The 26,521-nt window shown below is 39.0% G+C and overlaps 1 long non-coding RNA gene across 2 annotated transcripts in view; it reads left to right on the top strand.

Moving 5' to 3' along the window:
* The window catches only part of LOC137143877 (uncharacterized), a 50,930-nt gene extending 34,255 nt beyond the window's left edge, over window positions 1–16,675 (top strand). For both annotated transcript variants that reach the window (XR_010917293.1, XR_010917294.1), the window contains 3 exons: window positions 854–1,039; window positions 1,934–2,076; window positions 15,964–16,675. This is a non-coding gene — a long non-coding RNA (uncharacterized lncRNA). The remainder of the gene's footprint in view (window positions 1–853; window positions 1,040–1,933; window positions 2,077–15,963) is intronic.
* The last annotated feature ends 9,846 nt before the right edge of the window (window positions 16,676–26,521 follow it).

Below are 26,521 nucleotides of genomic sequence, written 5' to 3'. Positions count from 1 at the left end.
CATTGCATACCCGCACTGTAACCTCCCCCAAATCCAACATTGCCTCCCACCCATCACTTTCCCAGTTGAGGGAACTTCTGTACCTGCAAGAGAACAGGGTCATCTATCAGTGCTGCTATAAACCGTTTTCTGTTTTGACTGAGGATGATGACATGAGAGAGAACCTGAAAACTCATTGCTCTCTATTCAGTTTATCATGCCATTTAGCAAAATATTATGTGCTGGGTGCTTTAGAGACATGGAAAACAACATGGACCCAGCCTCAAAGAGCTTATAACTGATGCAGGTAGCATGTAGATGCAGTGATGGTGCGGGGGAGACCAAAGCAGTGTGAAAGAGCAGAGAAGTAACTCAGATTTTGTAAATTCCAGTTTTATTACTTTTGACATAGGAGTTGTGGGTTAGAGAATGTAGATTTGATGAAAGACATGCGGTCTGAGGAGTCATTTGGAGGAGAGGGTTAACTCAAGGGTTCTGTGTGGTACGTGGCATGGAAGAAGACAAGAAGGCAGGTGTAGGACGTAAAGGGAGTGGCTGGTGGTGTGGGTGAGCAGCAGAAAAGGAGGCAAGAATGGAGAGGCAGCAGGAACCAGGTTGTGCAGTGCTTTGAATACAGTGATGAGGAACTGAATTCTGATTTGAAAGGGAAGGGGAGGCTGGAGAAATTGGAGACTGGGCTAGATGAGGTCAGCGTGACAGGCAAGAAAGTGTCAGGGAGTCACTTGCAAGGTGGGATTAGAACGCTGGCTCCCAGCCCTGTATTGTAATGACAAAACTATCCTTCATTCGTTGATTTGACTTTTTGTAGCTTTTGTGCATCATTTGGTCCATAGCAATGAACAATGTTTTACAGCTTTAAACAACTTTAAAACAACATTGCCAGGATCCTTATGGAGATCTCAGCCATTTGGAGGTGGCTGGAAGAATGAGCAGAAAGACTTCTCCACCCTGGATAAGCCTTTGACACCTGAACCAGTGGATCCCCAGCCTAGTCAAACTACACTAAAACTGGCCAGCTGCTGCTAAGATCTGTGACTTGGTAGGTCTCAGATCTTCTGAGTCCATGTTCTTAAAAATAAGAAAGTGTGTTAGGTAGAATTTATGTACAGTATATATGAGTATATGGCTTTGGATGTGCAAACTGTAAACATTCATATGATATTTAAATACTTTCATTTCTTTAGGAAGTTTCAGAGAGCAATAATAATAGTAAAAAAAAACCACATTCAACATCTACCTCCAGGCATCTCCCTTCTTCACAGAAGTCCTTAAAACAAGAATTCTGGATATAGACATATTTTCAGTTTTAAGACCAAAGAAAATTATAAAGGTCCATAACAACTATTGCAGCCCAGCTGCAATCGCTATATCATAAATATTGAGAGCTGGGACAAGGCCAGGTTTCATGATTCTGCGTTCTAATGTTAAAAATTAGGTCCATGTTAACAGAAGCTATCAATAGACTCTATGGTAGTCACTGGCAGGCTGCCCATGACCACCTCCTGTGTTTATTTATAACAGTTACTTTAACTTTACACATCACCTTAGAAAGGTAATTGCTTCTTCATCTTAGTCTTCATATAACTGGATTTTGATTTTACAAGGCTTCCTATAGTAGATAAATTATATTTATTTTTACCCTGATTATAGAATCATGGTATTTCAAATCTTGAGTCTGAACCCATCACCAGTTTTCTAAATGTACAACAATATCTGATTAATTTCTCTAAATTTGTTAGTCTTTAAAGTGCCACAAATCTCTCATTGTTTTTGCTGTATACAGACTAACACAGCTACCCCTCTGGAACTATTCTGTTATCCATGTTCAAACCTTTTTTTTTCCTATGTGATTACCCCGTGTAATTGTTAGAAGATCTAATAAAATTGTGTTGATCAGAAAAATGGTTCTAGTCATTTCTCCTCTTCCTTTTAGATTGTTGTCATTAATGTGAAAGGCATTGAAATGTGGAACCATTCCTTTGGAAAGAATAATCTCTTAACTCAGTTTTCTTTTGTCATCAACTGGAATCATAGAGACCTGGACCAAAGACTCCAGAAGTATGCTGTAGTTGAAAGGTGGGAGTAAAGAGTTATATTTCCTTTCCTACTTTGATAGGCTCTGAGATGTTACCTTTATATGATCAACCATTTATCAGTATTGCTAACCAGAGAAGAATGCCTGTGGTGAAACAGTAACTGGTAGCCTCTTCCTAGTTGGAGACAGTGTGTTTGTATATTTCTTCAGCTCCCTTTTTTATTGCTTATGAAATTAAAGTTGAAAATTGTGATGTAGTCTAAACTCTTAGAGCCCAAAAGAGATGAAAGATAAAATGCTGAAGCATGAGTCAACATTCCCACCCACAGTGGGCTACCGTGACCTTCCTTGGAATATTAGGTGACTTTATGTAAAATTATGAAGGGCAGACTACTTATTAATTGTTGTTAGCATATTGTGGAACAGTCATAAAACAAGACACTTCTGGAAATGAAAGGACACTCATTTTTAACAAACAAAAGGAAATAATTCTTTACACAGCATATATTAAGCCTGTGTAGCTTAGTGGAATAGGAGCTCATTTAGAGAAATAGTATGACAGAGTTTAATAAGGCCTTAATTTTATGACTATCACTAACATTTGCAGCTCTGCAAACTAAACCAACATTGTAAGATTTCATAGCACGATTCAGAAAAATAGACATTGAATCTTGGGAACAAAGAGTTAAGAGAATATTAGTATTATTTATAACTAGATAGCCTATATATTCTCTTCTGGTACTCTTATATAGCTTGTATTCATATATATACTTTCACTCCTTTGCTCCACACATCTGGATGATATCCAAATCCTGCCCTTTATTCTTCCTCAGCATCTCCAAAATCTGTCCTTTTCTTTCCATTTCCACAGCCTCCTCTCTGGCCTCCCAGATACACGTTGTCTCCCTTCTGTCCATACAAAATGTAGCTGCTAAAGTTATTTTCCTTGCATGTCAGTTTGATCATGCCTCTGTCTGAATCTCTTTGCTGTGTTCATCCCTTTTTGAACAACTAGGAAGTGTCTAATATACAATGGGTATTACCATAAACAAATAACTATGAATAATCATTATTTGTAAACCTAGTTCAGTTCTCAAATGTGTTTGCTGACTAATTATATATCTGTCATTGTGACAGGGTAGTCTGCCTAATGGTCAGCTCACCCTGGTCACATGCCATGGCCTTTTGAGATTTTGGGAGGTTCTGATGTATGCAAAAGATCTAGGAAATAAGCCGTATTGGTGGAGAAGAAGCAGCCTCAGAAAAAGTAGTGTTTGAGAAAAAAGTCAGTAACTATTTCTTTAAGGGGCTGCGAGTGGGACTAGGAGCTTTGTGGAGTGGGCAGGGTAAGACTCCACTCTCACCCAACCAATTGGGAATGAGCTGGGAGAAGAGTGCTGTATATTTTCTGCCTCTTCCCTCAGACCACAGAGACAGTGACACCAGTAGGAGAAGGCTGCCTACTCAACCTTCTGCACTAATTGGAGAAAGGGACCAGATGAAAAAGTGTTATGAGGAAGCTCAACAAGAGGAGCTGTGGGCCTCCTGTGCCAAGGACAGAGCAGCTTGACAGAAAACTCCTGCACCAAGAAGGAGGGCTGGGAAGATGCCTGAACATGAAGGGAGAATCTATGGGCCAGGAAGATCAGAACGAAACCCCCACAGCCCAAAGAGGGTGGTGGGTGGGGAGGCTAATAAGACTTCTGATCCCATAGAGGAGCTCTTTTTGGAGAACCTTTATGAACCAATAAACTAGATCCCAGGAGAAGGGGAATATTGTTTAAAGACTCTGGAGGCAAGTGATTTATTTCTGAACCCAAGTACAGGGCATTGAGGGAAGTGTCTGCAGTGCCTTGCTTGGACACAAAGGGGTGATCTGGAATTATGCAATTTCTGGGTATAGGAACCAATGGAGAAATTGTCTAGAAAACATACCAGCAGCATAGCCATTTAGAGTACAAGTGTATTCTGCAAGTGCTGGTCACAATTCCATAGTTAAGACTGAGTTCTACTTTGTAGTCAAGGCAGGGATTCAACCTCTTTGTTATGTATGAAGCATAAAGTGTATCCTTCCCAAATGTACAGCACTTATTCTGAGTACAGAATGAATCTTTTGAGAATTTATAAGTAAATCTGTTAATTAGCTTAGGTTAAAAGTAATTAAAAACTGGTTTGTCTAAGAAATTTAGCATCTGTGTCAATCTCTCAATTGTCTTGAATGATCTTAACAATGGAATTGCACAGACACTTCAAATACTGATACTTTCCTGTAGTAAAGGGGCCAAAATACCTCTTAAAAATTGTGTTTTAAAAAACCAGTTTCCTTCAATCTGGGACCACAACACTAAAATATCTAATCATAATCATATGATTATTTTATGATGTCACTACAGGGCAGAGTTAAAGTATGAGTTCCTTCACTGTGCATTTGCATATCTTAACAACTTTGGATTTTGTTTAAGTGTAAACTTAACTCTGAATTTCCTGGTTTTCTAGAGCTTGGTTTTGGGACAATTACAACAGCCCTGTAATGTTTTTACCATAAATTATTAATAGGAACTCTCAATTTAAACTTCATTTTAATGTAGTTTTTTTGTCAGGGAATAAATATGGAGGCGGTATTTGATTATTAGTATTTAGCTTCAGTTGGAGTTCTCATGGAAATAAATCTACATCCATATGTATTTTCAGGATTGGGTACTATATCTAAATTTAACAAGTGATGACAAATAGCAACTGGGGACTAACATGGTGGGGATAGGGATATTATACACCAAGATCCTGGAGTGACTTGTCTTTTTTTTTCACACAGCCCTTGCATTGTTTTTTTAAATATCTAAGCTAAAGAAGTTTTTTAATATATGATCATAAATTAAATGGGTTTGGAGGCAATGAATAGGAGAGAATATTGGTGGTGGAAGAAGAAGGTAAATGTGTGGGCGAGGAAGATAGTTGTAGAATATATCCGAAAGGAAGGAGAAGCGTGAATTAGATGTGGGAAGAGGCAGAGGCTGGAGAAACCAATACAAGGAAAATAAAACAGTGTAGTGAGGGAGGACTCAGGATGGAGGGCAGGCAATTGATGTGGCTAGTAAGTGGGGAACAATGGGGCAATAGATAGAGAACTGTTGGCAGTTAGCATAAGAAGAGTATAGCAGGTAAGTGTTTGAAATAGGCAGAAGTCACTTGGAAAAAAAGTGCTGCTATGTTGTGGAGTTCTGTGTTACAGAAGAACTAGCCAGTCAATTGTTACTGCAGGAGAGAACAAACAATATGGTGTTATCAGTGAACTATGGTAGAATCAGAAATCAGCAAGGAGAGTTGTTGAGCTAGCAACATTGATAGGCTAGCCAAAATTTAGACACCGCAGTGACATAAAAAGCAGATAAATAGGAGACAGGCACAGAGCAGTAGCTGGAACTTACTGGGAACAGGGAAAGATGAATAGGCTGGTCTACTATACTACCATGTTGTCATACTGGGGGCAGGTCAGAGACACCTTTACGAAAGCAGAAACCTTTAAGTGTGTGCTGCCTGTGTATCAACTACAGAGTACGCTTTGTGTAATTTGACATGTTTTAGAAGTTCAGATCCTTTTTGCATGTTATGAACTACTCTTCAAAGCACGACCTACAGCTGCATAAATGGTGGGTTTGTGTATCTTAAAAGCCATATAACTTGCCCTTTTTAAAAATAAATAACACAAATCTGAGATGTAGGCAACAGACAAATAAGTTACATTAAAGGATACTGAGAGCAGAGTTCAGTTTTGTTTATTTTGAAGTGCTTACTGAAAAAGAGACTGTTAGTTGAATACCAGGTGATGGGTTCACTAGAAATACCTCAGACAGAACTAATTTAGTCTGCAAATTTGATTGACCTTAAAATTATGGAACAATCTGGCATGCATTCCATATTCTAAATATCTGTTAAAAACAAACAGTAATCTTCTACCATCAAAATGAATACAAATACTTACTATTTCTATATAACCCATGCAGTATTATGTTTACTATGCTATTGTAGAACAGCTTCCCACTCAGTTAGCAGAGGGAGCACAAGTTAATGAACAAAAATATTCCAACACAACTTGGGTAGTTGCTGTCAGTTTTCTAGACGGAGACCTTGGCTGTACCAGGTAGTACTTGTTGCTTTTCATTTAGTGCTCCAATCCACAGCGGAAGGTGGATTGCTCGAAGCTCTTGTTTTGTCATTGTACTCTTTCACTAAAACCTCTGATACTAGTATATGTATCCGTAGATGGGAACCATTGAACTAACACATTCTGTTCCCATAACCATACTCATATTCTTGAAAGTTAATAATAGGCAAACTGTTGCCTTGTACTCGTTCAGTGTCTATTCACACAGATACAAATAGGTGCAATATAATTATCTAGCTATATTATCAACAGCACAGGCAGGGGGATTAATACCCGATATAGAGAAATGCTAATTTTCAAGTTTGAAATAAGATAATTGAAGCAAGAGAAATTTTCAAAGAAGTATTGAAAATTATTTTTTAAAATGTGCTTAAGTGTTTCCTAAGCTGTACACCATGGGACATTTCACCACTGCCCATCATTTAATAAATGACTCTCATTCTCAGCCTCAGAAAGGAAAGCCACTTGTCCTTGCAGCAAAATCATCTATGTAGTTTAGAAAATATTAGGTGCAATTGTGATGTTCTGTTTTTGCTTTTTTCTTAAATTTGTGGGAAGCCTTCTCTTGACTGCACCTAACTAGATTAGGACTGGCCAATTGAAATACCTCCTGCGATTGTCCTGTTCTTCTCCAAATGTGTGATGGAAGGCAGGGAAACAGCCTATGGAAGTGAACATCATCTTCTGAAGCTGACAATAAATAACTCAATCAGGAGACAAGTTGCTAAACAACCATTTGTCCTATCTGTGATATGCTTCAGAAGGATCAGGAGTGAAAGAAATAGGTACCAGTGTTTACTAACAGTTACTGGTTTGTAATGGCCACCAGGAACTTTTTTGTCCATGATATCACTCGTCCAGCTTTCTGATCAGCTGCAAGTTATTGTGAAGCTTCTTTCTTACTCATCAGTGCAAATGTCTTTTCTTCATCACAGACCTGAATTTCTACACCTAACTCCTTATTCGATTTAACTTGTTAAACTGTTACTGAATTTGTACTATGTAAACATCTGTCTGTGGGACCCAAGTCTGGAAGAAAAATCAATTAAGAAGGAAACAAAAAACATACTTCACAACTCTTCACAACTTCAAACATACTTCACAACTCTTCACAACATACTTCGCAACTCTTGAGGGATACTCAACTATATTTAATATCCATTGTGGGAAGCTGGAGATTGTGTATGATGACTGCTCCCTGACATTGAGAGTATATTTACTATTATATCATAACTGGAACATATGAGATTGCATTTTATTATCTGGGGTCATTAAAATGTAGAAAAAAAGGGTTTATCCCTACGATAGCTCATGTTTTCTTTAAATCATTTAAAAATTCTGGGCCTGAAACCAAGGAGCGTATTTCAAATACTTTTTATTCTGAAGAATGAATTTGAGTCAAACAGTTTATACTAGGTTCAGCAGTGTTCACAAACAGGGTTATAGCCTTATGAGATTCTTTGAATTTGTGGAGCACATAGAGTGTTCATCTCTATTGATGAAATATTTTCATTTTAGAATTCAACTTTTGTAACCTTTGGCAACATGTGGTATCAATGGCTCTTTGTTGTTCAAAAAAAGTGAAACCGTAAGCTATCTACAAGAATATGCAGGGCATTGCTATAGCAACACAGTCTGCCTTCCAGCACCAAGAGAGAAGTCATGAATAAAAGATGGGGTTCTAAAGACAACAAAATAGAAAAGGTTGTTTCAACCCTTCTAATACCTGATATTTGCAGTTATTTTGTTAAATGCAAAATAAAAAAATATTGGAAAAGGGCATGTGTTGCTTAAAAGTATGCATTTATATCTAGAAATGTCACCAGGTAAATGTACATTTACACTTTCTGCACTTAGCAGCTTAGAAAAGGGGAAATAGTATGCAATTTCTTTAAAACACACACACCACCCCAGCTTAGATAGCCCTGATTTGAAAATGTTTGGATCTTTACTAGCTACATTTACATAATGAAAATATAATGCATAAAAATGTTCTTACAAGTCTTTTATATATATCCTTATACACATTTTAAATTTAAACTCTTCCTCATTGAAGGGAAAAATCACCCTAAAATGAAGTCCCAATATTTACCTCCAGATATGTATTAGATTATTGTAAAATTCAATAACAACCTGCTTTTTCCACTGTGTGCTTACTCCACCCAGTGGGCTGTAGTATTTTTAACAGCAATGTCTTAAATGAACTTAGACTTCAAGAATACCAGTATAGTTTGAATAGCCGTTTTCAGTGATTCTTTAAAATGCACTGTGGGTTCTTATTCTGTTTGTGTTCCATTTAATAAAGACAGAAGCAACACAACAGGACTGATTGTGGATAGTGGGCACATTTATTACAACCTGTTTCTTCCTCCAAAAATGTTTTCTCCATTCCCAAAAGAGTACTAGAATTAGAGAACACATCTGTACAGATGATAAACATATGTTTTTACTTTTCTCCTTCGTTATTTATTGGGTTCATTTGGTATATGTATGTGCTCATGGACTCATTTTATATGATACCATACATAGCATAGTGACAATGGATAGCTATTTTTATTGGCAGACTATTCTTATGCATAATATATATTAAACAGGAGGCAAAGTGAATCAATAATAGCGTAACTGAATAATTTATTTATCAATTAGTCATTGTGTAACTTGGCTTAAGTTCTGTGGTACTCCAGTATTCAGAAAGGTAAAACACTCATTTGTGTCAGTTAATACATTTTATTTACTTTGGGGCTAAGTTTTTCCCACAGTTACATTGTTGCACCCACTGTCTCCATTGGGCTGGGCACAGTGTAACTTAGGGAGAATTTTGTGCATTATTGTTAGAGCTTTTAAAATCAAATTAATTGTTAATTTTTTTCAGTTAGAAATTCTATAAAATGAAAATGAAAGTTGTTTTTCACAATTTTATGTTAATTTATTAATTAGAATACTCCAAGTGCGACCACATACTTTCAGTCATAATAACCTTTGTTATATGACAACAAAACAAAACACAAAATAAGTTCTCTGTAGACAGCATAGTGTGTTTATCGCCTCTGTAGTGGGCTACATATGAACACAAAATGGCATTTGTCTTTATGAGTCATAAAAATATTTTGAAGAGGAAATTGTCTGCCTCAGGGAGTGCATGAGATTGTGCTGTGTCAAGCAATAAAACAAAACAAAAAACAAACAAAAACCACACAGGAAAATATGCCCTAACTCCTTCATCTGCTCTCCAATTTTTCAAATTACATAGACTGACCACTGTGCAATGCAATTGGTATACCGAGAGCTTTTTGAGGGGCGGAGTATAAACGTTTCTGGTGAAAAATAGTAGACATTTTTTGTCCAGTGCTTTTGCCTCTCTCCTTGTGAGACCCTTATTGTTTAAATGGAGAAACAATTGTAAAAATTCCCCAGTCCCTTAAGTGCATGAACTCCTGGTACATGGGGCTTATCATAAGATAAGGGGGAAACATTTTGAGAGCTCCTTGGTAAAATAATTGGCAGAGCATCATTCAGCAGTTTTGTTGATTACCTTCCTGGTACTCTGTTAGAAAGCAATTGCTCTTCTCCCCAATAAGCTCTAATCTCATAAAAAATTAAAGATGCTTAAATCACAGAAAATGCAGCCAACACCTGTTAGCTCCTGTGACTATCAGTGAGTATCTGCATTTTCATGCGATGGTGTTTATCAATGGGCAAATTCTGCTTTTAGATAGTCAGTCACAGCTCCCATTGACTTTGCTGACAGCTATATAAGTATATGAGGACAGAATGTTGTCCTTGCAAGTGGTTTTCTATACCTATAATTATGTTAGCAATAACAGGCATCCACGCTGAGGAAAAAAATAAAAAAATTGTGCTACCCAGAATCTACCATCCTTCTCAGCAAGCACATGAGGTAAAATGTTTGCTCCAAGCCCTTTTGGGATCATGTCTTCAAGCATTTCTTTGGTGTTCATATGGTTCAATATGTATCATAATATGCCATTTATACAAATGCTCTTTGAATAATCAGATATCACAAATTAAGTTCACTGGTGTTCTCTGTAGAACTGTGAAATAGGATACTCAATATTTGTATTCCTGCTGCATAACCTTCTCTTATGTTGGTTGCTGTGTAAGGGGCTGAGTGACAGAGAAAGGGTCAGGGAGAAACAGAAGTAGCACATGGGCGGGGGGTGGGGGAAGGCAATTTTTTTTACCTGTAAATTTGACAGAATTGGGAACTTTCAAGGCAAAATGTGTGTGTGGAGGGGGAGGTGGAATAGGATATTGGCTATCTCCCCTTCACCCCCAATGAAAAGTTAGCAAATAGGTAGGCTTAAAACTGTTAATATTATTTATAATCCCTAATTTAGGGCCAGATTGTAGCAGGTCCTTGTTTGAGCACACAGGGAAAAGAGGGCTCCAGGGGCCATCCCCAAACCTTTGTGCCCCCTGTACATGGTCCACTCCATGTGTGCAAAAATGTGTTAAGTGGAGGTTGGGTCACAGCCACCAGTACTGACCAGCCACAGATGTGTGCAACAAGATGAGGTAGAAGCACAGTAAATTAGATGAATAAAAGGAGAGATTTAGTGATATAGAAAGAGGGAGAAGAATCTGAATTAGAATAAAGGAAAAAGATAAGCAGATACAGAATACAAGGGAAAATGGGATGAATGAAGAAAGAGTGGAGGAGGAAAAGGAGGCATGGGAAGTTAATTTTTTTTCTTTTAAAGAAAGGTTGCTGTCAATGTATGATAAAATATAATAGAAATGTGTCTGGTTAATATGTGTGTGTGTGTGTGTGTATATATACACATTTGTAAGCACTTGTATATAACTGGTATTGTCTAAATTTTCTCTCTTGTGAGAGAGAAGAGCATGAGACAATTTATACAATGTTTTCTTTCATTTTAAATGTATTTGAAAAGAACAGCATTGTTTTATATGCTTGAAATGCATAAAAGGATTTTTGGCTGCAACCCACTTAACTTTATGACTGGAAATTCCTTTCCATTGTGTTGTTGGTATTATTTAGTTCCTATTATTTAGATTTCAGGTGGTCCTGAAAATTGTGGCTATATTCCTCTCCATTCAAGGAAGTGAAATTATATATCTCTGTTGCCTTTACTGACTCTCTCTCTATCTTTGAATTCCATTCAAAATTTACTCCACTGTACAGCTTTTCAAAATATTGAATAGATTTCTACTTTAACCTAGTATCTACTTTCCCCACTGCTCACCCTGTTTCTGCAATCTGAGTCTGCAACTTAACTCTACACCTGGGGGTTGCTGTCTCAGTGGTACTGCCCTCCCAATACACCACTCTCTTACCACTAATTTCTTTCCCCTTGTTAAATCTAACCTTAAATCATCCCTTTTCTTCCTTTCTAGCTCAAGACTGACACTCTAACTGAAGCGTTTTGTGACACTATTTAAAATATGCTACATCAAAATACAATATATTGTATAATATACAGGGTCTGCAAGTGCTTTGACTTTGCAAGTGAATTCAGTTGTGGATGTAAGACAGGGAAGGAATAAAAAGAAAGTGCATGTTTATATCCCTCAAGTAATCTTGTAGTTTTAAGAAATGATTAAAAGTCAAGTGATTAATTTTGTTCATGCAGAGCTCAGGGTTGTCTTTACAAATTGCTCTGCTGACCTTGATCATTGTTGCCTCAGTCTTCAGTAATTTAGAATGATGTATAAAAATATTATTCAATATGCGTTGAAAATTGAAGTTTATTAAACTTTTGACCTTCTTACATCATTTAATGAAATAGCATGAACACTGAATTGAAACGTACTCTGACAAAGTGCTGAATTTTGAATTGTGTTGCATCTGTAAGTCTTTGTTCTGCTCCAAACCCGCCTAAATTGACTTTTGTCATGCTCATGCATGGCTCAATGTTTTCAAATGACTTGCAATCAGCCACAGTTGTTGGCAAAAGCCAGCCCTAGAAGATTGATATTTTTTTGCAATTTATGTATATATAAAAAATTCCTATGATCAACAGAAAATAAACTTTCATTCAGTATGATTTTTGGCCAATGTGGGAATTATTGTGATACAGGGAAAAATGTAGTCTAGTAATTTCTTCTGTTATTTGCCTTCTCATAAATTTAAAAAAAAAATGAGAATGCAATGATAAAGTATTTGTGACAAAGTGCATTGAATTTTCCATGCCATACACAAAGAAAGAAAACAAATTGCTGACAGATTGAAATAATTCCCATGGGATCACTTATGTCAACAGCAACATCCAGAATTGCTATTTTTGAACTAGACATTTATTTCATGATATTTACACACATCTGAAAACTCATGTTACTTTTTTTCTTTTTCATTGTTAGCATCACTCAAATAGCAACTGGATTGTTCACTGGTTTTACCTGTTTTCTTTCATTTCAAGAATCTACAGTGTTGAAATGACAAAAGGCATCTAATTTTATTAATAAAAATGTTCCATCTTCTGTATATATGTGCTGAGGGATAAATTACAGCATCCAACTCCATCACAAAAGAAAAATTTCTACACTTCTTTATTTAAAGGCAAGTGCCATATGTATTCATTTTATGCTCCATCTAAACAAACAATCACAAAATTCAGTAGCAGATTATGCTAATCACAATAGCACGTTACAGCATGAATGTACCAAGGGGACTTGTATCTCAGCATTAGTCTCCTATTTAAAGGCAATCATCTAGATTAGAATTGAATATTAACTTCATGCCACACTTGGTACACAATCATAATATCTCCTCAGACCGTTTTCCCAATCCATCAACAAAGATAATAAGAAATCCATATATTCAAGAGGATAAGGCAAAGAAAACTAACTTTATTCTTGAAACTGTTCTCCATGTGTAGGATCAAAATGAAAAAGAGCCTGGCAAATATATGAGGTACACAAACATTTAGGGTTTGATTTTGCCACCCTTACTGTTATTGAGAAGTATCTTACTCTCTATGCAAGTCAAACGAGATTTCAGTAGGACTACTTGCATTATATAAGATACCCTAAGTCATTCTGAGGAATATCAGAGGTGTGATTGCAGCACATGTAGGCATAACCAAGATAGCTTTAATTTAGTTAGTGTGAATATGAATAGCAGTGAAACTAGCAGCATAGTCTTCAGCGCAGGCTAGCTGCCTGAGTATGTATTTAGGGTCCTTGATGGACTTCTATAGCCAGCACTGTGGCATCACTGAGCTAGCTAGATCAAAACTAGCTCGGGTGTGTCTACACATGTTCAATTACACCGCTGATTGCAGTGCCAACATATCTTCAGAGTGGCAGAATTGGGCCCTTAGAAATTGCTCATTTTTCAACACTTATCTAGTTAAAAGGCTTTTATCAACATTTTCATTATACATTTTCCACAATATCATTTTGTATATCTAATAGTATACAGGTGTTGTCAGTATTATTAAGAAATAGGGTTAATACAGAAAATATAGCTTGGAAATCTGATCAATATGTATAAGGTAGATAAAAGATAAGTGTGGGATATGTCTCCATACCTTGGCTTAGAACATCAGTTCCATTTCTTTACAGCCATGCTTACATAAAACAAGAACTGGAACCACTGTACAAAATCATTCAGCATTTTTCAATGTCTTTGTTTTGTAAAATTGTATGAGCGGAACAGTAATCCAGGTGAATGTAGTCCTTTATTTCCATGTGAAAGCTCTCTTCCCTTCATTTGAAGGGCAGCCCCTGCTAAATGTGTGGTTTCTGTGAGAACAAAAAGCAATGTAGTCAGAGAGACTGAGGGAGTCTTCCTTAACTGGTGTTAACAGCTAGTAGTGCAATGATGAACCTTTTTCCTGTCAAGGTCCAATCTGAACTGCCCCCCCATCCGAAAAAAAATCTGTCCAGAATGTGCTCTTTAGAAGCCTGCTAAAGTTTAAAAGGGATTTTCCCCCTTCTTTATAGTGGGAGAATTAGATTCCAAGATGGACCAATTTTGCTGTGAATTGATGTCTCAGTAAGAATTGTCTATTCAGAAGAGTAAGAATCTCAGGCAGGATGAAAGCCTTAGGAAACAAGAGAGCATCTAGAGAAAATGCAAAAGGCTTGGAAGTGGATATTTCACTCTGAATATCTTTAAAGTTAGTTTAATACTATGATCTGCAACTTAGAATTTTCAAGTCACATGCAAATATGAGATTTGCATGTTAAATTCAGGCAAGAATCCTAAGTGCTGTTCCTGGCTCTTTCACTGACTCACAATGTGAGGTGGCATAGGGAAAATCATTTAGCCTCTCTGTCGCTGGTTCCATTTTTAAAATGAGCATATATTATTTATCTGTTGCATAGGTTACTGAGAAAAATAAAAAGTGCTTTAAGATCTGTATGAAAAATGCTATATAATTGGAGAGTATTAACATTTATTATCAGATACTATTATGTTGCTTGGAATGCGCATTTCAGAAGGTTGCAGAATAAACATTTCTTTTCCATCTAATATTGTTTCTTTTCATTTGAAAACAGATTTTTACCTTCTTCCTGATAAAGCAGAAGTAGTTTGGGTGCCCTTTGTTTACTTTTGCTGGCATAAATAATGTCCCTGAGAATGTGTGGCATTCTAGGAATGTGGCCTGTTAGCACTCAGCTGGCTAAAGAATAGCAGCCCAGGAGCTCATCCACTTGTATTGTTACATCAAATAGTGAACCTTTTAAAAATTCCAATAGGAATTGTTTATCTCAGTCCATGGGTAACATTCATTTTCTCTTCTCCACTCCTCAGTATCATGTTTCTCTTTTTTCTGCCCTAGCTTACGCACCTCAGAGTCTCTGATGGTTTTATAGGAACTTCTCTGTTTCTCTCAAGCCATGGGGGATTCATCTCCCTTACCCCACTCCTCATTGATAGGTTTACCTCTGTTCTTCTTCTGTGCCTTTTTCTGCTGCATTCTCTCTACTTCACAGCAGAAGAATTTTAATTGCAGTGTAGACATACCCTTAGACCGCAGAGACTGGCCCATGTCAGCTGAGTCAGGCTCGCAGGGCTTAGGCTAAGCGGCTGTTTAATTGCGATGTGGATGTTTGGGGTCAGACTCTCATCTCGCAGGGTCAAGTCAAGTCAGCTGGCACAGGCCAGCTGTGGGTTTTTAATTACAGTGTAGACATACCTTCAGTGGCTTGCCTGCCACAGTACTCCCCACTCAGAGGATCTGTAACAGACACCTCTGTTGGGCATCTGTTTCTGCAGCACCATATTTGTATCTCAAAGCCTTAGTATACTTTCAATGCCTTCTGCCCCAGCCTCACATTCTGGCTCCCTCCTGCTCAGACAATAACCCCTCCTTGTGTGCAGCCTAACCTTATATTCCCTTAGCCTGTTGTTGTTCTTTGCTCCTCGCTTCCTGGTAGATAGTATCCCATCATAATGTGGGATATTCTGAATGATGGGAGAATAGGGATGCAACAAAGTGACAAGTGAGTCATTTTTCCCATCATTTGTTACCAAAATACTTCAGCTGTCCTTAGCATTGCGATTTGGGGGAGAGATTTCCCCACCAACCATACTCAAACTTGCTTTCGTGGCTTTTTTTCAAAGTTCTTTTCAAGAAAGCAATAAAACACCTCTGCTGAATACACTGTTATCCCATAAGAAATCATGCATTTTCTTGTTTCCTTGCTTTTCCTAATTTTAGGCCGAATTGGGTTCATGTTATACATTTACCCCCCCACACGCGCCTCCTGTTTTGCTTAACGTTCTGTTTTGCCTAATGTTCTGCTACTAACATTGTTCATCATTTATTTTTAGATCTTGATTCCATCAACAATTTGTGGCTATCTCATCCTATATACTAAGGCACTCAGGAAAAACTGGATATGGAGAAACTTAGTACCATTTAGCATGTTGTTGTGTCTGCTTTGTAAATAAAAGCAGTTGTTTTGTATATAAAAAACGTTGTACATAAAAAATATCTAGTAGCTTTGTATGAACACTAGAACTTGTTTAATAAAATTGTCTAAACACTTTTTGAAAAAAAAAAACTTTTTGGACAAAATTGAGTTGAAATTTTCTAGTTATTTTGAAGAAAAATTAAAACTGAAATTTTTGTTTTCCTCCATCCCTTTCCGGTGAAGAGAGGGAGGGGGAAAAACCCACCAACCAACTAACCAACCCCCCAACAAAGTCACTTTAAAAAAAAAAATCAGCAAAAACTTTGAACGAAAAGAAAAACTTTCATTTTGTTTTAAATTGTTCACAGAAACCATATAGTGTTTTTTTATCAGCACTAATAAACATACATAAGAGGTACAGTTTGATACTTACTAGGTAATTTAGTGTCAATCAAATTTTGTTTTCATCTGGTCTGTTAGGCTATAACATGTTGTAATGTTGACACTTAAAGTTCGTGTTTTAAATGATAAGTATTATATACAGAAAATAATGAAAAAGTGTGTTAATGCAGTTTTACGGTTGCAGTGAAATTAACCAAAAATCAACAAATAAAAAAATAATGTTCCAATTCCTGAGTCAATATGGCTGCTTTGCGCATCCTTTCTATCAAAGCTACATTAAAATATTTTCTTCCACATAACTTAAGAACGAGTCGCCTGTTAAAGCAGTGGCCAATACAAAATCACTGGTTGGCCTAATAGTTTGGCAAGCAATGCTATACACTGCTGCATTGAAGACTTGAAGTTGGTAGTGGATGGTGGACTTCAGTCCTCAGTACAGAGGGACTCAGTCTCCATGGAAGCTCTGATCTCCAGGGGGAAGGAATAATTAATGTCCTCTCCTCCTAATACCATGGAGCAGTATGAACTATTTTTGGGATGTGTTCTGTGTACAGTTGCACCATTTAATGTACTGTTGGGATAAACAAACAGTAGTTTGTAGATATGTTCTGTGCTGCATATGACAAATGTTAGATAGCAAGCAGGATTAATAACTTTGAACTTCTGGGACAGTGGTCTGAAGTCACAGTGGAAATGGGATTTGAACTTGTAGTTGCAAATGTAATTATCCAAAATGGAAAATTCTTATTAGGTCATTTAGTCCATACATTGACAGAGCAGGATTATTTCATACAATATGTTTTATTGCAGAGGCATTTACAAAGGGGGGCAAGCAGAGGCACAGGCCCTCCCAATAACCATCTCCGCCACTGCTCTCAGCTTCTGCCCCCGCCCCGGGATTTCCTCCCTTGAACCGTCCTCCTCCCTTTCTGCCAGGGTGGGAGTCAGGCTGACTGTAGCTGAAGGGATGTGCCTGGAAAAGGCACTGGAGCTAGCGTTCCCGCTGAGCCCCACTAGATGGCGCCTGGTGCAGGGAAGCCAGGTTGGCAGCACAGTCTGCCAGAGGGGGCACGGGGAAATCTGCTGAGTCCCACTCCCGTCCCTTCCTCTCCCGCAGCCTCCAGTTTTTGGAGATTGCCTGTTGTGTGCAGAAAAGAGGTTGGGACAATGAGGGGAGGAGTCATCAGAGGCCCGGGGGGAGGCAGCAGGGCCCTGGGGTACTGGGTTGGGGGGCCGGTGTTTAAAATGGCCCTCCAAAAGTCGTCACATTTAAAAACCCTGCACATGCTCCTGTAATATCTAGTACTACACACATCTAACTCTAAATGTAGCCCAGTAGATAAGGCACTGGGCTGGGAATAAGAATACTTAGGTTCTATTTCCAGCATTGCCATTGACTCATGTATTTTTGGGCAAATCATTTAATTTCTATATGCTTCACTTTAGCCATCTGTAAAATGGGAATACTAAATCTTATCTTCCTTCGTAAATTACTTTGACTTTATGGTTGAAAAGTGCTATTTAAGTTTCTAAATAGTATTATTTTTACTCTGAAAAGTGACTCTAAAAATGTAATTGGGGTGGTTTTGTATTTGTTTTGATAAATTCCTGATCAGCGTTATAGACTCAAAGACTTTAAAGCCAGAAGGTACTGTCGTGGAAAAGATCATGAAGCTTCTCTTTTAGGGTTGGATCGAGCAGAACTTTAATTGTGACAAACACACAGGCAGCTATAGCTATAGGGAAGTCCAGACAGCACGTCCCTGTGCTGATCTCTGGAACTTCGCCTTGGTACAAAATACAGGTGGCTTATATAGGCTTTTAAGATTCCTTTTTACATATAGATCGTATAGTGGAGTTTCTGATACTTAACAGGTCATTTACCGCACATAGGGTACTTATAACGCACAATGGGGGTCTCATAGTGCCAGCATGTCCCGGTGATTCTTTTGGTGCCAATGAGTCCCGAGTCACATACAGTTACTTGTTGTCTATCTGACAGGGTATGGCTGGGTACTATTACAAAGGTAGTTAATGTCTTACAACATAGGCCAATGATTTTGCATTTCTATTGTAGTTCTAAGACATCCTGCCCGAATATAGCATTTCTATCACAGTTTCAGTATGAGGCATCTTGTTTTCTATCACTGTTCCAGTCTAAGGCATCCTGTCTGAATTTTTGTGATTCCACAGTACTACTATGATCATCTAGTCTAACCTCTCGCACATAGCAGGCCACAGAACCTCACCTGCCTACTGCTGTAATAGACCCATAACCTCTGGCTGAGTTACTGAAATCCTCAAATCATGATTTAAAGACTTCAAGTTGCAGACAATCCACCATTTACACTAGTTTAAATCTGAAAGTGACCCATATCCCATGCTGCAGAGGAAGGCAAAAAAAATCCCAGGGCCTCTGCCAATCTGACTCAGGGGAAAATTCCTTCCCAATCCCAAATATGATGATCAGTTAGATCCTGAGCATGTGGGCAAGACCCAGCAGCCAGACACCGGGGAAAGAATTCTCTGTAGTAACTCAGAGCCCTCCTCATCTAGTGTCCCATCACCTGCCGGTAGAGATATTTGCTGCTAGCTTTACACATTAAAAGATGTTTTGTTTTCTAACTACCATCTCTCATCTTGGAACCTAAAAGTTCAAGCGATGTTGTTTTTCTGGGTTGCACAGAGTCATCAGCAACCTTGACCCAATTGAGGTGTGTCGTAGGTAAGGTGTACACCACAAGTAAAGATTCTGCAGTTGGAACTCATTTACAGTTTTCTTAACAATGTATAAGCTGCAAGCCAGAAAAAAATCTGTACACTTTCCCTTAGCTGCGTTGGTTCTGCTGTGCTAAAAGGAATAAAAAGTAGTGAAAAGTAGTAATTTTTTTTTTGCCAATAAAATAAACAGATGTGGCTGACATTTTCTGAGAGTGCCCATATAAAAATGAGATCTCAAACCTTAGATCTTCTTGTATATTTATAAAACTTTATTTTGTGGTACAGTATAAATACAGTAAAACCTTCATGTTGACATTAGTACCTTTTTGCATATAGTACCAACATTAAAGTAAAAAGAAAAAAGTGCTAATGTAAAAAGATATTAAGTATGTGGTGTCTACTACTTAGAGAAAAGAGAACTCAAACAAGTGGAACTAGGAAGTAGCCATAGCAGTTCCTTCTCAAATGTTCTCACATGCAGAGTCTGGCAGAGCTCAGTCTTGTTGATTCTGTTATTCAAAATAGATGTGAATTTGGGGAGATTGTGAGATGGTTTGCACTGTAGCACTATCAATATGCTGGCAACATTAATCTCTACATCACTCCTAGCAAACACTTAAGCCTTGTGATGCACCTGATGTCCCAGTGACCAAGCAAAGCAGGTGCACCACACTTTGTGTTTTTTAGGGAGTGATAGAGAGATGATGGCTCAAGCTCATTCCCAGTAAAAGGGAATCTAACCAGTATGACACCCCCAACGTGAGACTGGTGTAGAAGGGAGTAATCAAAGCTCCTGAATACAGCTTAAGGGCCCCCTGGATCCAGCCAGCGTCACAGTTGTAACCTCTCTTTCATCTGAGGTGACTTTGCTGTCCAAATATGAAGGTGATATACAGTCCTGCGGTCTTACTGGATTAATTCTTGTTCCTGGACTCCCAACTAACAGCGGGGGTGGGGGTGTGTGCGTGAGAAATTATTTTCTACCTTTGGTGAACCAAGAAACTGCAGCATTTACTCTCTGATGTGGACATAGCTATGGTGATCCATGCTTTGTCACCTCAAGGCCAGATCATGGCAGTACTTTCTCCCTCAAGCTGATGTTCAAGGCCACTCAAACACCAACTGATTCAAAACACAGTCCTGCCTTTTAGATAGGGCAGAATGGCATGAACACACGCTGACTGCTAATGTAATTCTGGGTTCAGTTCAAGATTCTGATCCTTGCCTTTAAAGCCTTATTTGTGCTAGAACCCAGCAAACTCAATGACAGCCACTTCTGTCTCTCCACATTCCAGTGTGACAACTAATATTGTCAGGGACTTCTTGTCCCTGTGGGCTGGTGAAGCACATTCTCGGTATCAGCTGTAGAATTTATTTATGCTGAATGCCTGCCCTTTAAGGTACATTGCAAAACTCATCTTTTCATTCAGGCTTTGTCTTAACCCAGAGATTGTGTCATGGCCTACTTGCCTTCCCATTCACAACTGCATAATATCTCTGTGGTAACTGCAGCACTTATAGGTGTTGGAAAAATTGAACAAGAAGAGTATTTTTTTTTAAATTAGCTACCACCATAATACTGGCAAGGTCACTGACTGAATGGATTATGTGCTATGTACACATGCATGTCTCACAAGTAAAAGCATCTCTGATGCAGGTTAAACATATACACTGGACTATTCAGAAGTCATTTCAAATACTATGGGCCTGATTCTCTTCTCATAGTCGTACAATTGGTATAACTCCACTGATGGATAAAGCTATTCCTGATATGCTACTGTGAAAGAAGAATCCAAGTTCTGTGGGTTTCTTTATGGATCAATATTATCTATAATCTCTTGATTTATCTCTTGATTGCAAAAATGTGCATAGGGACACATACAGAATCTGTTCACAAGTTGTTTGTTATATTTTTCTGAAGCTATCATAATTGTCTGCAATTAATAACTACTATTGCAATAACCTGCAGTGGTGCTAATCCACTTGTAGTGCTACCATTAGAGGGCTTGGATCATCATTCACGTTGCACTACCTGTCAGTACCTGGTCCAGCTGACCTCCCTGTAGGCTGGTGAAGCTGGGGAAGCTAATGATCCACCCAGCCGACCAAATTCGGTGATGAATCCTGGTCACTTGCCACCTGAGGCGCATTGCGCATACGCTAAGAAGTGCTACCACTCAGAAATATATGTTGTTCTAGAAACCTTTCTCCTGGTGAGGACATTGTTAGTTTTCAGTTTGGGAATGACTCATTATTTCTATATGCATAAGTTCACCCTTATATGGAGAGTGAGGTGTGGAGAAGAATGGATGGAGGGAATAGCTGCATTTATTTATTTATTTGTCAGAGTCTGTCTGAGGATGTGTGGTGAACAATCCTAATGTAAACTATAGTATAAAATTAATATTACACATACAGTATTGAGACACTTCATACTTTAAATACATTTCTTGAAGTAAATCTTCTGGTATGTCCTACAAAAAGAAAATATTAAAATATTATTGTGTAATAGGAAGGCATTTTCTCATGGCAGCTTGTGACTCAAATGCAGACTTCATGTGGTAATACATTATCATCAGCTGTACACCACTAGACCAACACTACAAAACAGAATTGTGAAGTGAGCATTTCAGTTCCCTCTTGATGTTAACACTGTCATCTTTAATGTCTAGACTTTGGTGATATGGTTTCATTCAGTGTTTATTTTACTCATTTTGGAAAGAGCCAGCGTGTGTGTCTGTATGTATATCATTGCTGCCCTTTACTAGAGAGAATCAGAACTACTCCAGAGAAGGTTAGAGATGGTTTGGTCACAGTCTGGCAGTACCCACATGTGGAGGAGATATCTGATAGCAGAAAGCTTTCTAACCCAGTGGACAATGGCCTAAGAAGGTCCAGTGGCTGGAAGTTGAAGCTAGAAAGTGCACATTTTTGATAGTGAGAGTAACTAAGCAAATGATGTGGTAGACTCTCCACTTAACTTTCTTAAATCAAAACTGGATGTCTTTCTAAAAGACATGCTCTAGTTCAACCACATATTAGATTTAGAATTAGACTCAGTACAGAAGTTACCTGTAAAATTCTATGGAATGTGTAATGCATCGTCATTATACCATGAGATGGTTACAATTATCGCTTCTGAACTTAAAAAAAAATATATAAAATGATTAATTGTTAGCAGCATAGGGTTTATGACACAACTAATTAATTAATGTATCTTCTCCTTTAGCTAAAGAGGTAGGGGCCTGTGCTGTGTGGAGTATTAGGTTCTAAGTGTATATCACCACTATTTATTGTGAAGTTCTAAATGGTCATGATGAACAGCTAAATGAGAACCATCTAGTTCTAGGAGGCCACAGAATTGTAACATTATATTAAAAGCACAGTACTTTATACTGCATCTCCCTTAGCTATACTGGTATATGAGAGGTTGGCTATATGGTTGTTTTTATTTTTGTTCTTGTTGAATTATTTTATTTCTCATTTATTTTTCTGTTTCCTTCCAGAAATTTTCTTCTCCTTTTCTTCCCCTTCTTTTAGTTTGTAACCTATTAATTTTAAAGCAAATAGAAAAAATGTCAGAAAGTGAAGGAGATATGCCTTCCATAGTGGAATCTTGGTAATGTGACTTCCTGTCTGCAGAGAGACCAGGGATCTTTCTCTTTGAAATTAGAATGATTTCACTTCATTTTATCTGTAGGACGCCTAAAGACCTTTTAAAAATTGCTGATTGTGAATTGTCAAATATCAAGTATAGAAAGTTTATATTAATGAAAGAAATGTAACAGAAAATAAATTGCATTCCAGAAAAAATAGTACAGCAGTTCAAAACTGGAAGCCTGGAATAACTGAATTCTGTTACTCCCTTAAGCTAGAATTTTATAACGCTTCACATTCATTTAAGATTTGGAAAGGGACCATGCAAGTCAGAATAAAATGCATATTATTATATTTAATCTATATTTTATAGAGAAATGATTAATCCTATAACAATTTAACATGTAAAAAACAGTTATTTGATAGCTTAGCCCAATATGTTCTAGCATTCTTGGTCAGAACTTCAAAAAGATTGATTTAACTAATGTAATAAATGGGGAACTTGGGAATCATAAACCAGCAGCCTGTTGTTTTATTGTATGGGTGATGCAGAAGTAGGTGGTTTGTTTTTTTTAATAATAAATTGTCATCATGCATTGGCTGTAAATACTCAGACTCATTTTACAAAGGTTAATTCATTACAGTGTAGGATTTAACATGGTAATGTTTCTAGAAAAATTCTGAAATCTAATGCTGAATGATATCAGGAATCCTTCCCAGTAAACCGCAAAACTGGGAAATCACTTGTTACTTTCAAATGCAGATAATTCTTTGATGCTAAGTGAGTCTATTGCCCTCATTACCCAGGCTAGTTATGAAGGGATATATTTTAGCAAGGAAGTTTCATGGAAGTGAAGTATGTCTATAGCAAAGTGTTTAGATTTTTTTTTTTTTTTTAAATAATTTGAAGTGGCATGGGATTACACAGAGTCAGGGTACTGAGACACCCTGCCTCATTTCTGGAGACTGGTCTGATGGAAGTAATGAAGTGAATGTAAGATTGCAGGAGGGCTTTGTTGTTGACCTTGCTTCTCTTTATCATCATAAGAGAAATAAAGTGGATGTTCAGCTATGCAAATGACTTTGTACTATTAAGGAAGAGTTAGTTGGTTGACATAAAAATGGTATGAAGTAGGAAGGGTAAACTGGTGCCTTTCCCAACCTACTCTCAGCTTTGAGTCCATTCTATTTAAAGTCCACGCTTGGCCCTTTTCTGGAGCTTGACAGAGAAATTAAGAATAAGACAGCAAAATTCATCTCAAACTGTCTTCCTGGAGTCATCTGCTCCTAGGGTCTCCATCTCAAGCCTGCCAATCAATAACCTGGATCCCCATTCTCTAGTTGGGCTCTCCCATCTCTATTATATGCATAGGCGTGCGCAGCACATTTCATTAGGGTGTGCACCCAGGGACTTTTGATTAGGGTGTGCACCCAAGGACTCTTCATGGTCTTTATCAGGGGTGTAAAACTCAATTTCACTGGCGGGCCACATTTGAATTACCCATTGGCAGAATTCTCGCTGCGTCATAGTCTCTGCCGAGAAATATCGTGAGCAGCGGTATTTCAGCAGCAGATTGTGGCGTGTCTTGCCGTCCGCCGAAAAATCGCGTGCCCAACTCGCTTTAGGCGGCAGCTCTACCCTCCAGTGAGACGGCGCCGCGGGACACGTCAATAAGGTTTGCAACCCAGAACTTTGCCACCCCTACATTAGGGTGTGTCTGGGCACACCTGGCACACCCCGTGTGCAAGCCTATGATTATATGCATGTGAGATAAAAAGCTTAGTGAGTCATCCAAACCCACATAACATTGCCCAGCGGGATCATCACTGGCTAAAAGAGTGGAGTATTTCAATCAAACACTGTCAGCATGTTTCACGAAGATATAAAGATGGAACATGAGTCAGGAAAAGTCTGAAGTCATGATCACATCAAGGGTAAAAAAGTGAGTGTGAAACACATAATAGCAAGTCAGTTCAAGCAATGTAGTGAGTCCTGGTACACTGGCAGATGTAGACAGAGGCATGTTAGTTGAGGAGATAGTTTAGTGTAGGGCAAAGAAAGCGTTCTGAATAGAGTGTGCAAATGGGAGAGCTGAGGGATAGTTTGATGTGTTTTGGGGGAGGAGATTGTTGGAAGGCTGGCACCTCTAAGGGTACGTCTATACTGCATCTGGCAGCGTGCTTCCCAACATGACTAGACAGACACACACAAGCTCTGCTCGAGCTTGCGCACTAAAAATAGCAGTGTAGCCAGGGGTAGCATGGATGGCTGCTCAGGCTAGCTGCCTGAGTACAAACCCACACAGACCCTGTGATTACGTACTTGCTGTGACCCGTCCATGCCTAGGGTAGCCCACTTGAAAATGCCAAGGTCAGGACAGGCTGCAAAAAGGAGAGCAGATTCTCCCAAACTGGTGGCTAATGCTGCAGTTAGATTCCCCAACCAGTTACAAACAGTATTTCTGATTCCACACACTGGTTATCAAGAAGCTAAAACAAAAAAATTACACAGCCCCTTTTACTGCATTTCAGTCTCTGGCTCCCAGGCAGCTACTAGGTCCAGCAAAGAGAAATTGTTTAGAACTCTATTCTCTTTACCAAAATGTTCTCTTGACCCCAAAGGGTCAGCCACATTGCCAGATCAATATAAGTTTGGTTCTTACCGAAACACCACACTACCAGCCAATCCTTTAGTAACTAAAACTGAAGGTTTATTATAAAAGGAAAGAAACAAATGAGAAGAGAACTGTTAAATGATCAAAGCAATCAGATACATACAAATGACTGTAAAGTCCATGTATGTCAGATCTTCAGTAGAATTGTTGAGTTTGCAGGCTTGTACACATGGGCGCCCTGTACTAAAGGCGGGAAAGGCTAAGCCTTCCCTAAGAGCTGCTGCTGCCGAAAGCCGCTGAAAGCATGGGACCATGGTGGTCTTTCCTATTTCCCTGCCGTCCCTGCTGGGAAGGCAGAAGTTTTTATGCTTCCACTGGGGCTATCCGGCAGGGATTTGGGACGGCTGCTAGGGCCGCCCAGCGGGGACTCTGCCCGGCGCCCGGCCAGTGGTCTGGGGCGACTGGCGGGCACAGCTGGTGCTCGGGGCCACGCACAGCTCAGGTCACTCAGCTGGTGCTCCAGGGTGGCTGAGGTCACTAGCAGGTGCAACCAGTGCTCTGGGGTGGCTGGGGCCACCGGTGGGCTGCCTGGCTAGTGCTGGGGCTGTTGGCCAGGATTCGGGGCTGCTGGGGCCATCCGACACTGGGGCCGCTCTGTCAAGACTCGGGATGGCCTGGTTCTAGAGTGGGGAGGCTCCTCCAGCTGCAGGGGAGCAGCGCCAGCTCTGGGCAGTGACGAGGGAGGGGTGTGAGGGTGTGGCCTCAGGCAGAAGGGGTGGGGCCATAGGCTAGCCTCCCCTAATGGGCAGTTCACCAAGCACCCATGCTTGTACAGTCCTCCTGCTGTACATCTCAGTCCTTTCTTTCACAGCTTCAGTTGCAAATGAGTTGATTCCAGAGGTAAGACACAGGAATAAAGATAATATGAGGATGATGCAGCTCCCCTTGTCATGTGGCTTGTCCCAAACACAGCCACACAGCGCACGGCATGGAAAAGCCTCAGCCTTACATGTCCTGATGACTCATAAGGTTAGCCCCTGGTTCTTTCACTGGATTCATAGTACCTTCGAGTTCCCTTGATGGGCCCTTAAGCATGGGCATTAAGCAGGATGCTGTCATTCTGTCTGGGGTGTCACCGAG

The sequence above is a fragment of the Emydura macquarii genome, unplaced genomic scaffold (assembly GCF_026122565.2).
Source record: "Emydura macquarii macquarii isolate MOO-44397 ecotype Brisbane River unplaced genomic scaffold, CSIRO-AGI_Emac_v2 contig_374, whole genome shotgun sequence".
NCBI lineage: Eukaryota > Metazoa > Chordata > Testudines > Chelidae > Emydura > Emydura macquarii.
The sequence above is the reverse complement of the archived record's forward strand: the minus strand, read 5'-3'. Positions and strand labels throughout refer to the sequence as shown.